This window comes from Haplochromis burtoni, unplaced genomic scaffold (genome assembly GCF_018398535.1).
Source record: "Haplochromis burtoni strain Fernald_Lab_line unplaced genomic scaffold, NCSU_Asbu1 Contig_9, whole genome shotgun sequence".
Classification (NCBI taxonomy): Eukaryota; Metazoa; Chordata; class Actinopteri; order Cichliformes; family Cichlidae; genus Haplochromis; species Haplochromis burtoni.
The window spans coordinates 2,602,127-2,617,796 of record NW_024582370.1 but is presented as its reverse complement, the minus strand read 5'-3'; positions in this window follow the sequence as shown (position 1 = coordinate 2,617,796).

Genomic DNA, 15,670 nt, shown 5'->3' with positions numbered 1-15,670 from the left:
CTTGCACAATTTACTGTATTTTTGAGGTTTTGATCCCAGCATTGTTCTTGCATCCCATAGACAACATTTCCCCCACATTCAGTTTGTTGGGATCTGGTCAGCATACCTGCACTCTTTTATTAATTTAATCAAGCCATTACTTTTCTGTGAATTATTGCACATTTTAGTCCTCAGTGCTAATTGCTTTCCATATTTTACATTAACAGTAGTGAGTGGAATTGTGAAGCTACAACGCTTGGACCAAAGGTTTGCTTTCAACAGTTTCAACAACATGTTTTAAACATTTTTATCAGCATTAAACGAGCACTGTGGACTCCAAAGCCTCTCATCCACCTTTACTGTTGTCTTATCAGACATTAGTGATGTGATTAAAGTGTGTCATAGCTGAAGCTGTACAGAGCTCAGATTTCCAGAACTGCAGATTATAGAATAAGCAATTCAACTATGAAATGTTTACATTTTGACCACTTACAACATTAAAATAATGCTTAAATATTAATATGTCTAAAGATTAGATATATCAATGATGCATAATTCCAATCATACGTATAATATACATGAAGCAGCCTTTATTAATCTTTTTTTTAATGACCAGAATAATCAAGGATGCTTTATATTGTTTCACTCAACACTGCTCTTGAGTCAAATCCGGTTTCCATTTTGGAATTTGAAATATGAGTCTTAGCTTCTTGACCCAATCAATACCCCTATTTCCTGGTAATCCTGCTTTCACATCTCTCTGTATAGTAAGCTACTCATACCTTTAATAAGCCACAGAAATCAATGACTCACAAATTCAGCCTGAACCTCTTGAGCTTTCGGTCATATAGATCAATCGAGACCGTGGTTGTTTCTCTAATAAGCTACGATATCAGCGTGAACAACAGAGCGCCGTCTGTGTGTAAACACTGTCGTTCGTGTGACCTGTGATTCAACCACTTAAATCAGCTGCAATGCTGCCAAGAACTTGTTTATTCTATATATAGTTTGGAGATTTGGAGTGCTGGGATTTCAGTCTCACAAAGGACGTGAACTCAGTCAGTTTATGTCTGCCTACAAGGTTGTTGTTGAGCTATTTGTACGCCTAAAAAATATGAGTGATGGGAGACTTAATCATGTGAAACAAATACACAGACAACAGAAGAAATCCCTGAAATCCATATTTGTACTCATTTTTTCATGCTGTACAAATTACTTCTTTTCAAATTCTTCCTTTAAAAAATAACATATTAAAAAATATTTCCACTCTTTTACTGAAAGATCCCAACCACGATGCTGTTTTCTTGGGTGGGAGCTAACAGGTGATATTTCACGGGCATTTATGTTTGTCAGAAATTTACATTTTGCTGTTTTATTTTTATTTACAGTGAGCAGGTTTAGTTTTATGAAAAGACAAGAACTGGTCGGATTATGTGGAGAAAACCTTTCACCCAGACAATATTAAGCTGGTGATGTCTTTTATGCTGTCAATGACCTTTTGCTGTTGATATACTTGGCAAGTTAGTTCTGAATGCTTTAAGTGTGTTTTGGTTTTTAATTGATTCCTCAATTGATTACTTCATGAACTCATGCATGTACTTCTTCACTCGTGTAATGATCTCCGTCATAATTGGACTAATAAACGCTTTAGATGGTGATTTGTGCGAGCTGTCTATAATATATTTCATTCTCTCACTTCTGTCATTGTAAGCCACTTAGTTCTCATCTTCTCTGATGCATGGCTGCCCTTTAATCCCCAGGCCAATTACAGCATAAATGACACTGACCAGAGCCTAGTGCCAGGTCTCATTATCAGTTCAGACTTTTTAAGAAAAAGAAAGGAAAAGATTCAGTTCTTCTTTGGGTAGACTTGGTAAAAAAAAAAAATTCATTTAGGAAAGAAAAATGAATCTAGTTGTTTATGTAAAGTGGTTTATTACCACTCAACTAAAAAAAAAAAGCACTGTAATTGATGCGGGCAGATACAAATATTTTGACAAAGTCTTTAGCCAGTGAACTGCGAACGCAGCCTGACTATAAAACAGCAAAGGGAAATGATCCATAATGGAAACACTGCAGAGAAATGCAACTCATAAACAACATCAGAGGGTGTCAAGTTCTCTTACTTGTCAAGGTACCTGAAAGTATTGACTGAATCACATTATTCAAAGCGTTCATTTTCCAGGGACCTGAAAGCATCAGGCACTTTGCCCACTAGGAGATGCTATAAGGCCCAAGGCAAAGCAAACTCGACCAGCAGATGTTAGTCAAAGCAGACTTGGATGTGGAGCAATGTGGATACGATATAGTAGGGCATATAAAATAAAACAAGAGAAAATATATTGTGAAATTCAAAGATAGAGCTACATAAAACCAATTAATTATTAGCTAAACAGCTGCAGCAGCACTGTAGATAAATACCTACCTTATATGACTCACCTATAGGATCTACAGGTTTTTGTCCTTAATCTAGCATTTTCAATACACCCCTCAACCTTTCAGTATGTTTCTTTTTGACCTTTATCACATCATCTGCAGTGTCTTTTTGCCCTCCTCTGTATCATGCTTTTGGAGAGAACACTGTTTGAATAACAAGACTATCTCTGAAGCGATATCTCTCCTCTCCGCTGAGGTGATGCATTGTGGGCAGTAGGACTATTCTAATGGACACACGTGGTAATTACAGTAGTGGGAGGTAGCAGACAGTGGTGATCCAGGGACAGCGCAAAACTATAAATCACAACTCCTGGTTCCGCCCTCCTGAGCGTAGCCGATCACAGTCAACCAAAAAGCAATTCTGCCAACATGTGTTTGCACATTTGTCTTCATCAGCCACTGGCTTGTTTTGGGCCCCTGGAATTGAATTTTTCTTTCCCATGGTAATCAAACAAAGACTACTTCTTAGGTGTTTCACTCAAAGTCCCCTGCATTAGGTCTAAATATTGACCACATGTGAAATATACTTGTCATTTTTTGTGTTTAGTTTGATCCTGTTGAAGTTACAGGAAAAAAAAAATATCAAAGAATTATTAAATTACAGGATGTTTTTTTTTTTTAATAAAAAAAGCTCTGTGTGATCTTCAGTCAGAGATAGAAGATAAAAATGATCAGTTTCAGTGATGTTGCTTTTTTGGAGGTAGCGTGAGATGCTTGCTAGAGAAATGTTGTAACCAAAAGAGGTGTCAATAGCAAAGGTGTTACAGCAGTAAGCAGTGATGGTGACTCAGAGTACAGTGTGTGTCCTGCTCTGCTTTATCTGTACGGACAGCTGCCTGTCAGCCAGCTGAGCCCATGCAGGGGGAAAGGTGTCTGCTGAGGAGCTGGTGTCAGCAAGGTGAGAGCCGAGCCCGGCTACGCTGAGCTGAGCTGAAATGGATGCAGAGGAGGGAGTGTCTCCTGCCTCTGAGGGACACCGATTTTCAGCAAGGAAACAGAGACTGCTGGAGCAGGAAACTCAGCCAGACAGAACATGAAAGCCAAGAGCGGCCATGACACATGATGGACACAAACGGAGGAAGGGAAGCTGTCCCCACACTCACCCGCCCACCACTCGCTATTCCTCTCCTTCAGCAGTGCTGCACCCCTGCAGAAGGAGAAAAGAGAAACATGCCGATGATGCTTGAATTGCAGTGGCTCTCGGTTGAACTCTGCCCCCGTGTAATGTGTTGTCTTTGATGTTGCACAAGATGTTGCAGAGATGCAGGGAAACTTCAAAGAAAGCGTCATAGGCCAATTGCAGAATTGGTCAAAAAAGATAAATAAAACAGCAAGCTGCCAGAACGCCACACGCATCTTTCAAGGGAGACCAGGGGTCAGGCAAGCAGACAGCTGAAAACAATAGCAAGAAATGAAAGGTGACATGGATTGAAAGGTAGATAAATAGCTGCGGGGGAGGAAGGAAGTTTGTTGTTGGTATATAAGGATGCAATTTAGGTTGTAGTCTTGGAAAAACAGCCTGCTGGTTTAACAAATACAGGCAGGCCGGTCAATAAACTGTCAGCTATTAACGTCTACTTTAAGTGACAAGGCCCCCCAGACTGATTTATAGAGCCAGCGATGCATAGAATCCTTACAGATAAAAAATGTTAGGCACCTGGCCGATCAAGTCAGCGAGCAAAACACAACACACACGTCAGTCAGCAAAAAGCACAGATATAGATATCGATGTGGATCTTCTTTCAGAGGAAGCTCAAAACAGAAGGAGGAAAGTAAACAGCCAAAAGTCACCAAGAGCCTTTTTTCCCCGACAAAGCGATTCCATGATCGGAGAGCTTTGTCAGCTCCTTTGGAAGGAGACTTCATTCCTTCCAAACGGTAGGGACAGAGGTTTCTGTGTGATAAGTTTTCCCTAATGAGGTGATACAGACATTGCCACACCCTTACTCCATCTCCTTGTGTCAGTCTGTGATCTACCTACCCCAGCTGCAGGCCACATCTGGAGGCATGATAGATTTCATCCACAGGGGGCCTCCTTCGCCAAATGTCACCGTGAGTCATCTTCCTTTGTTTCGGCATTTGTTGCAATCTGACCTGGCAGCTCAGTGGTGCGCCACGACGGACTGCCACTGACACTTTCACATACACAAACAAAACTATTCTCGAGACATAAACGATATAAAGTAAAAATGTCTTCACAGGCGGTACGGTTGAGTAACACTTAACTATACTTGTTTGGTGCTTTCTGCCCGGAACAAATCAGACGTAAACCCTGTGATATAGAATCAAACTTGTCATCTCACAGCTTCAGAAATCAATAGAGCCCCACACTCTACCACTAATCTCAACACACATGGAGCAAGCTCTGGATGACTCGTCCAGAGACGGCAGCAGGAGCAGAGAGAGAGGAGTAAAGGAATAAGGTAAGATGGAGGAAGGTGACAGTAAGGAAAAATGAGACATGAGCTGAGTAAGTTACATTTAAAGCTATTTATGTTAAGTGTCTGCACATTGTTGAGCACATAGTTTTCTTTAATTTGTAGGTTTGGAGCTCGATCTAGCTTTTAAAAGCCAAATAGACGCCTGGAGTCTCAACCTGAAATGTCTGCAGTTAAGTTACAAATGCTGATCTGAAAATGTGGAGATTTCTGAACAATATAATTAAAAACAGAATGCAAGGATTCACAAATTTCACAAACCCATAGAAAACATATCAAATGTTTAAACTGAGAAAACATACCATTTTAAGAATGATATGACAAAGAAGACCCGCACTGTCGAGCAGCTAGAATCCTAATCAGGCAGGAATGGGGCAAAGGTACCCTGTCAAAATCCAGCAGCTGCTCTCATCAGCTCCCAGATGTTTATGGGCTGTTGTTAAAAGAAAAGGGGATGCTACACAGTGGCAAACACGACCCTGTCCCAACCTTTTTGAGATACGTTACTGCCGTCAAATTCAAAATGAGCTAAAATTTTTAATGAAATAGTAAAATGAACTTAATATGCTTAAAAAAATTCTGTTTATCAAGCAAGCACTAAAGGATTTCTACCATTTCTTTTCACATGTGCACTAGTACACTTACAGATGAAACCTGAAAAATAGATTCTCATGTGCAGAATTGATTGAGTGCGACTTAATTTGCAGTCAGGGCAGTAAAGGGCTCTACATCCAAAATTTCCTTAATGGGATTCCTTAATATTAAGCATAAAGTGATTGTTTTCAGTGTTTTTCTTTAACTCCCTTAGGTGAAACCGAGTTAGCCCACCCTATTTAACAGCCTCTGCCATATCTCATTCCCTTTCTGGTCTTTATAGACTTCATCGCAGGCCTTCTTTTAATGGAGGAGTAGAGAGGCTGTTTACCAGACGTGAGGAAAACAGAAAACAGGGATGGTGAAAAGACAAGGGAAACGGGGTAAGCGAGAGGTGGAGGTTTATAGAGTGAGAGCGAAACTGCGAAAGAAAAGGGAAAAGACAGAGAACCAGGAGGAGGTGGGGTTAGAGGGAGACGCTCCACTGCCTGGCTGACAAACACAGGGTCCCTCCAGAGTCAGGCAGATGAGAAGGAGAGGAGGAGAAAGGGAGAGGGGTGAGAGAAAAGGAGGGGAGTTTGATGTGGGCAGTCAAGCCCACCACCCACCAGCAGCCTTCCTCTCATTCTCCACAACTCCACCCCCCCGCCCCCACTCCAGCAGAAAATCTATGCCTGCTCTCTTAGTATTCCTCCCATCTCTTGCGAAGGCTCGGCGGAGGGGAGAGCAGACAAGTGGACTACTAGTGAGGCCCTGGCCAGCCGTGTGTGATGCTATCTGGGAGCTTTTTTCCCTCCTTCCCTTTTAGGATGGGGTGTTTGCTCAGGGCTGACAGGACAGACAGAGCACCCAGCCACTTGAAAACCTCCACCAGGGACCTGAACTGGACACATCCTATCTGTACACCCCATTTTCCTCCCCTCCCCCCCGCAGAAAACCTGTAGATCAATGGGGTCAACTGTGCAGGTTTTCTATTCTCTGACTGAACCAGAGTGCACAGATGAAGCAGGGAAGGTGTGGCGGACAAGCAACATAATTAAGATCTCTTCATGAAGAAGGCTGCAATGAAAATGCTTAATATTTATTCGAGATGTTCACTTAGATATAACCTGTGCCTGTTAATATAAGCTCTCATTGATTTCAGGGAATACAGGAGCACTGCTTGCATGTGAGTTTGTGCCATTTGTGGTCATCCCCTTTACTCTTCATCTAACACCAAGTTAGTGCAATACTATTACTGCTACCTGTCAGTTCTTTGGTTTATGACCAAGCAGCCAACATCCTGCTTCAACTGTTGGCACTTCTGCAGGTAACCAATGTTAGTAGGATAGCATGCTAAGCTAAAATGGTGAACATAATCAGATCTGCTTTGCAGTCATCATGAACTCTGTCATCATGAGCATTTTAGAATGCTAATAATGTATGAACAGCTTAGCATGAAATGACGTACTGGCTCCTTTGAAAAGATTAGAAACAAATCCAGATGGAACAGATGAAGCTAAAAATGAGTGTTTCCACAATCATAAAAATGTTGATGCAATGTTTGTATTTGAGCAGGAAAAAAAGAAAAGGCAGAGAAGTTGCAGACATGTGTTGTATCCTAATTTTGAGTAGGTATTGTACATATATTAAGTAAATGATGTGATGACATGATGTGGCTTGCAATAAAAGCATAAAATTGAACCCACCTGAGGGATTAATAAAGTTCTATCTTATCTTATCTTATCTTATCTTATCTTAGTGTGTAGGTGCTGTTTGCTTCAAAGTGCTGCTAGCATGACTGTAGACTACACAAATGCAAACACAGTGGGGTGAACATTTTTTTTAGCTGTTTTCTGATTTCTTAGTTTTTTGCACATTTGTCACACTTAAATGTTTCAGATTGTCAAACACATTTTATCATCAGACGTTAGAGTAAAATACAAAAATGATGATTTCATTTGTTCAGGGAAAAAAGTTGCAAAGCAGTCCCAGACCACCACACTGCCACCTCCATGTCTGACTGCTGGTATGATCCTCATTTTATGAAATGCTGTGTTAGTTTTATGCAAATAGTTTTTCACAGCACTACACATGTCTACAGAATATTTAAAAGAGGGTTGACAAGTGGTCACACCCTCTGACAAGTGGACTGGTTTCTTATGTTATGCAAATCTGAACTTTTTGTCTCTTTGCATGCAGTGATATTTTTGGGGTATCTTGAAAACGTTAATCCAGGTTTACATGAAAAAAAGACAGACTTAAATGATCCTGGGGGGATTTGAGGGAAACTGAAGGCAGAACCTTCTCTTTTCTTTACCTTTCAGTAATTACCAAGCAAATTAGTGGCAAACAAAGTGTGTATGTTTCAGAGTGTGTATTTTGAGTAATGCGAAGGAGCGTATGTGCACTGTCGGACTTTACTTGTATTGTATGTTTATTTTGCCTTTAAGTGCATTTACACACAGTTAGCCAGGGTCCTCTGACAAAAATAACATGGCTATCGATCACCTGTGTAGCTATAATCTCCATTGCCACTGCTGGACCATGACTGCTTAACCACAAACACACAAAGCTTTGTTGTTCTTAATATCCCCCTCCAAAGTAGCCAGATCCTCTGTCACCTTGAGCCTGGTGCGTCATGCTTGTGTGATTGCGCTAAAGGTCACAGCTTGTAGCTACTGTCATTAGCTGTCACTCTTCTGCACTCCCTCCTGTTTCCCGCTTCTCTCCTCCTTCGAATCGCTCTCTGTCACGCATTTCTTTCTTTGGCTCTGGAACACGGATCAAAGTGCCATGCTTAGTTGGACCTTGAAGGTTGAGGAAAGTGAGAAGCGACCCAGATGCACAATGAGTGTGCTTTGTGTGTTTGTGCATGATGTGCAGTGAAGCTGATGAGGGTAGCTCTGCTGGGAGCACAGTATCTTAAGTAAGTAAGTGTTAGACCGCATCAGACGGTTATGCCTATTGCAATTACACTTGTATTTGAGACAGAGTCTATTGCTATTTGAGGATTCACTGCCTGAGGGGGGAGCAGGAAAAAATATGTGTTTTTCAGCACTTCAGTGACTAATCAAGGTCTAATATTTGAGACTGCAGTGAGATGATTGCATTTTTTTTTTCATGGACACGTAACACATTGCTTTCTTTATAGAAACACAAGAAGAGGCAACTCAGCATATTGTTTGGAAATCCGGAGAAAATTGTGAAGACACAAGTAGTAAAGAATACTGGTGCATTCCAGCTCACAGAGCAGGACCACGTGTGGCTAATTGAAACATGTTTGAGCGAGAGGAGCGAAAGAAAGAGGAGAATTAGTAAAGAGACAGCAAACACAGATGTGGCGTTTTATCTGTTGGGGAGGTGAGGGGTAATCACTGCAAACTTTAATCAGTTCAGATCAATTATTCATGGTCAGGGGCCTATCGAGCTGATTTCTAAAATGCCCCTTCTCTCTCGCTCGCTCTCACTTTTTCTGACAGCCCTGTATGAATAATTCAGACTGCATTTACACAAAGAACTCCATCTCTGATACCTGATCAGTCAGTTAGAAACATTATGCAACTGGGAATGTCAATTAGAAATGGGAAAATGGGTCTCCTGGTATGTTCACAATAAAAAGAAAAACAAAACCACTCAAGGAGAAGCACAAATATAGCGAACGCCATGAAAGGTCTTGAAGAACTCCAAACTTTATTATTCACTGAGAGAGAAGTTCTCAGCCTTAATGGGTTCAGCCAAAGTCAAGATTGTCCCTACACTGTGTCCACTCATCATCCATGAGTTTGTCTATTCACTAAGTGGACCCCACACACAGCTTGCACTGCGTCAGACCAGCTCCATGTTGAAGCTCTGATCGTTTCCTTTGTGCCTCCTCTTGTTCCATCAAAAAGACTTCTTGCAGCTCCCAGTGCTTGTTCAGATTGATTTGGCTGCCTAATCGTTGTTACCCCCATCTTTTGCCATTTTTTTTTCTTTTTTAAAGGCTGTCATATTTGTTTTGATTTTTTTGGAGTCTAATTAAATTCCTCACTACTGGGTGAGCTCTAGCGGGCAGGCTATATGCAAAAGTCCCTACCAGCCTTTGAGCTGTCCTTCCCCTGGTCTTATTTTGCCATCGAACTCCATTCTCTGCCTTCGAAGAGAGAATAACTTGTGTCTTATGGTCTTTCATACCCATCATTGTGTATTGAAAACTACATTTAAAAGCTTCTCTAATGCACAGTTTCTTAACTGTGAAATTAAACAATATGGTCTAGAGTATTACTTCAATTGTAATTCTGAAAATCCACAAGAATTTTGATCTTTTTGATCTTATGTGATGATCAGTTGGTGTGGTGGTTAGCACTGTGGCCTCACAACAAACGTGTGTGCACGTTTTCTCCGAGTTTCTCCGGTTTCCTTCCACAGTTTCAAGTCATGCATGTTAGCTTAATCTGTGCTTCTAAACTGTAGGCATACATTTGACTATCTAACTGTTTCTATGTGTTAACTGTGCAACAGACTGGTGACCTGTCCAGGCTGTACCCTGCCTCTCTAACCGTGACCACTCAGAAAGGCTCCAGCCCCACTGCAACCCTGAGCTGTATGAGTGGAAGCAAAAGGACATATGATCATCAGTTAGATTTCCTAAACTGTAACTTAATAATAGATTAAAAAAATCTACAGGTACGATAGCGGGTGTGAGTCCTGAGTCAGGGACACCAATTTCACAAACAAGCTTTTGTTTTTGACAAGTAACTGATCCATCAAAACAAAATCAAACACCAGTTGATAACACACTACATGGAAATTTGAGGGAAAGAGATATTTATATATATCATGTCATGGCTGAGATATTTCAGCCTAAACTAGTGCACCAACTAACCCACCATACTAATGGAAATTGCCATCTGCAGCCATGCTGCTATGCGTAAAAAACATGCCCATGCCTGAGAAAACCTTGCAGTTGTCATGCCGCCTTGCTTCAGGACTTTTGAGGACATGCCCTTAAAGTTGGTCTGAAAACTCACAAGTACAAGGACAGACAAGCTAGTAGGATAAGTGTTCAATAGCGGAAGGGTGGTCAGGGAGAGAAAGGCAGATAAATAGACACTGTAGAAATGAGAAAGTGTAATTCTTGCTTGGCACAGTTTGTCATACCGTACCTGACAGCCACCAGCCATAAGTCACCAAATAATCACTCTCAATAATTCAGAGGGCTCTCTCCTGTCCTCCCTTCCCCTGTGCCTGCCCTTGTAAAGCATTCCCATGACATGAGGTCAAACCACATGGCCACACAGACATTTTAAGCTGCCTGTAAATGCAGAACGTTTAACTTGACTGGCTGCATTTCAACAGGGCAAGACAACAGATTTGGGGGTGGGGAGGGGTTTATGAAAAAGCAGGAAATGTTGTTCATGCCTCCCAGCAGTCCTGCATCTCAGCAACTGGACTAATAGGCTATCACAGTTGACATCTCCATGGGAACGTCCCACTGTATCACATTCCACTGCTGCTTCCTTTCACACCAATGATATCTTCCCGTGAAAGCATTAAGAGTTGATGATGTCTTGCATTTCCAAATGTGTACTGTTATAAACACAGTGGACCAATGCACAGTTTGTCAGTGGACAACAACAAAGACGTGCTTATGGAAGGAAATGTTGCATACAGTCCACACAAAGCTATTAAGTTTTTATGGCTGAAAAGATAATTAAATAAAGGTTGTAAAGGGTATAAATGAAAGAAATAAATGGAGTGGGTAAATATATAATTTCCCTGACAGCAGGTATTTTGAGTGACTGGACAGTCTATTCATCCTCGTCACAGTGCTGTCACAGTTCTGCTGCAGTCGAGTGATGACCACCCTTGTCAGGCCGAGTGCTGTCTGTCTCCCTCTGAATGATAGAAATGTAGAATGTGTCCGTACAGATGGACGGATCAATTTCTTTCAACATGTCCTCTATTCCTCTGTTCTTTCTTCTGTCATACTTTGAAAATCACTGTAATCTCTCCTCTCCTGAAATAAAAGATTTGTGTGTGTTTTTGTGTGTGTGTGTTTTCTTTGACCATCTGAATCTTAATCCACACCTATACACCGGTAAGGTTTTTGCTCTGACATCTGTCCCTGCTGTGTGTCACTTCACGACCTTTTCTCTTTGTGTGTGTCCATCATCTCTTTTGTCTGCGACTGCTGGCTTGGGTGATCATGTGTGTGGCGTGTGTTTATTTCACAGTGTAGCACAGGAGGGGATCGCCTCCGACTTGGGGATGCTCTGAAAATGTCATTGTTTGGTTGCGCTCCGCTTTATGACACAGTTTATACAGCGCCAATGATTTTTCTTCCCCAGTGTGGCCCTTTTGCTTTGTCTGCCTGGAATCATGAACGGTAAATAAGTGGTAATGGGAGTGAATGGGAGGGGAAGTCAGCCAACGTCTTTCTGTCATCACTTTAGAAGGTTGCGACCCTAAAGCACGCTGGCACAGAGCTGTTAAATTATTCAGGCTGTGTCTCAAGCCCCGATCTCTGGAGAAGACGGGGCTGTGATTGCTGGGAGCTGACTGACTGACATTTGCACATGAAAATCGCCTCTGTTTCCCCCAAACACCGGTTCTGCTCAAAGAAAACAGTAGAGGGACCTTGGTTCTGGAGGGTGTAGCGCTGAGCAGCGGAGGGCTGGTTTGGTTGCGGTGTAATTAGAAGAACAGTGCTGCACAGCAGTGGAGGCACTGCTTTTTAAATCTGCTGCAGTGAACAATCAGACCGATTTCACACGTCTGTAACTCTTGGAGATACAAACTAGGAGAAAAGTTCTAATATGTGGTAAAATTGGACTTCAGTGTAAATGAATAACCTAAAAGTGTCAATATAATGAGCGTAACCTTACCCTGAAAATTGGAATGGCAGAGCAAGACCTAGGGGACCGGCTGACTCATAAATCATCTTTCTTTGTGGGGTCAAGGGCCATTTGAATGAGACATGAGCAGAAATGTGATTTTTAGTTATGAGGATATTTTCGCACCTATAATGCAATAATACTTTGTGCATATCTCCAGCATACATATTGATTAAATGCCAGCATTTGTGTAAATAGAAATTTCAGATGGCTGGGATTAATGCTAGAAAGAATCAATGTTTTCCAAAAGGCCATTGCACGCTATCTCACCGAATGGTTGAACGTCCATATAATGATGCATTACACTGTACACGGTTTGGATGTGTTGCAAGTCCAGCAACGTGCATCATAACTGCTCACTAATTGCAAATTGAGGTTTGTTTTATTGCAATTTATTATAATCTTCAGTAAATTGTTACTAAAACAGTCCACACAATCCAAGTTGTTAACTTTTATTTGGCCAATTAAAACTGGAGAGCTTTTGATTAATCACACTCAATCCAGAGTGCAATTAAAGTGAGTGGGAGAGTGTGTGTGAGTGGAGAGAGTGAGAACATCCCTCTGTATGCTGGACCATGTCTCTGAGTTGATGGCGAATGGAGCTGGTGTAGAGGGTGGGAGGAGGCGGAGGTGGAGCGGTGCAAGGGATAACTGGCCCTGTTGGGAGGGAGGCTGGAGGAGAACACAAATAAAGAGAGGGAGGGTATTCGGAAGGGAGAAGGAGAGGGTGGAGCATCGGACAGATGACAAATTGTGATTAATAAATGTGGTTCAGGACGGCAGTGTGGAGGGTTGTTATTAATAGAGAGAATTAGAGTGGCTGTGCAACTCAATCTGCACACTGTCACTCTGCATCAGGCCCCATAATCAGAGCCTAATGAAACAGCAGAGCACCAGGATGTAGGCACATCCACACTCATCCACGCTAAGCTTATAAGCCTACCCTTTCAATACAGTACAACACACACTCCCAGGTAAGAAATAAAGTAAATAACGCTTTCCAGATAGTTAGCCAAAAAATAAACACACATCATATATTTTCAAATGCATTTTGTTCCATGTTTTTTGCATTGCGCTTTTCTTTTACTCCAACATACATCCAACTGGAACCACATTTTCAACAGACAGACTAAATTAAAGCGTCCCTTTTATATTACTGATCTATGTTGCTTTTGATTTAAAGACAAGACTTCTCTCTCTATACATTTTTTTTTTCATCTGTACAATTTAACACTTGTCCCGGACCACCTTTATGCCCCTAATGACCTCTAAAGTGATCCACTAGAGTACATTCTACATAGCAAAGAACAGGACCTTGATAGCTGAATAGCTGTCAGTGTTAACTATGGAAGATGTGCATGGTGGTTCCCCAGGGAGTAATAGTCCTCCTACAGCTACGCACCTCTTGGGGACATTATGCCATCATCCATGAAAGAACTGATGCTCAGTATGAGATGTTTGCACAAAACGTATCGCGTGTCGTATGCAACGTATCTATTCCTGGTTGATTCCTAGTCTGCGAGCATTTTTGTAAATGTGAAACTATTTGATGATTGCTATGGATCGCTGCACTGAAGAATTAGTATGTCTTTAAGAAACTATGCCGACAAAAGAGCAACGGCGGAAGAGAAACATAACGTGAGTAATGTGGCCATAAATACGTTTCTGCCTCGCTCTTACTTATTTACACAGAGGAGTCGAGAGAAAAACTGGTGCTCGGATTATGCAGGCGTGTGCACAAAAGACAGAGATTTATTCTTGGTGTATCATAATATATGAAATTAATTATTAAACAAACTAATAACTCAAAAAGCCCAGCACTTATTCTCCTATGGCCCTTTTGCTGCTGGTGTCAGTCAATTCTGTGTGAGTCACAGTGAAATCAGAACAGGTAACATGATAAAGCAATTGCACTGAATAAAAAGAAGACACACCTCATCAACATAATGCATAATATTGAAATTTTAGGTGAGCGCGAATAGTCAGAGGAATGAATCAAGAGGAGAATAGGGAGAGAGGGAACAGACAGCTGAAAGACATGCACATATTTCAATATTAATCACCTCAGTAATATTTTAACAGGCTTTAAAAATCCAATCCTGAGCATATTGCCTCTGACTGTTGGCAATGATTATCTTCCCCATGCTGCTTAGGAGCTCTGAGCACTGTTCTAGTGGGACAGACTGACTGACCTGCAAACTGGGACTGACACAGCATTTAACTCGTCCCGGTGCTGCCCAGCTGCACCAACATCTCCCAACAGAAATATTGCCTGATATCGCTCCCCAAACCTTTCCGACACTTTACCAATTTCCCACTAAGTCCAAACCATCCTTAGAAAGCCACCTTAAAACTTGGTGATTATTTATCTCTCCATGTCCGGTGGGATAAGGTGATGATCCCTACATTACCAGATAGTGGTCATCGTATTTGAGGAGATGGAGGTCGAGGGAGGTGGGGGTTGATGAAAAGGGAATCATCAATACTGAATGCAGACCTATTCCCCTTGCTGCCACTGCTTCGGCCATTAAACTTTAAACTCGCAGATGTGTGATTGTGCCTGTCAGACAGGTGACTCCAAGACTCCAAGGAAATGATGATATGAACTAAAAATCTGCCCAATATGTTTCTGAAATGAAATGTGACCACCAGTGAAAGTGATGCCGTGGTAACTAAAACTGTAGGGAATGCTGATACAAGGATGCAAAACTTGCCTTTCCAGAATTAATGGTGTAAAATCTCTTTGTCCGTACATCCACTAGGATGCATGTGTATAAACACTGAAGTGGAGGTATTATATGTGCCTGTGTGTGAGTTTTTAGGTAAAAGAAAAAGAGCAGCACAATGTCTGGGGCAGGGTGTCTCACTAATGAGGCTTTATAGCAGTGGGATGCGAGTCACACACACAGACAATGGTCTGGGGAACATTTAGTGTCTCCTCTCCATTCCTCACACATCATGCCGAGGCAGCTTTTACTTAGTCACCATGCTCTGTCCTCCCTTGCCTGGCACACAGAAGATGAAAACATCTGCCTTCCTTTTGCAACACTCTATCAAACATTTTGCTTGCAAAGAGTTTGCCTCTAACAACAGGTGAATGTCGGGCTAGCGAGATACAGATGGAACAATATGTGTGATTGAGTCCACATTTGTGTCAGTTTGAAGGTAAATAAATGCAGCATAATGACAATATGAACAACAGCAACATAATACAACAGCCATAATAATGAAATAATAATATTTGCTATTGTGAGTGTGTATAAAAAAGAATTTAACAAAAAACATCCGTTTTAGCAAAAAAACAAACAAACCAAAAAAGAAAAAAGAGAGAACAAAACGGGGATAGCGCGAGAGAGAGAGAGAGAG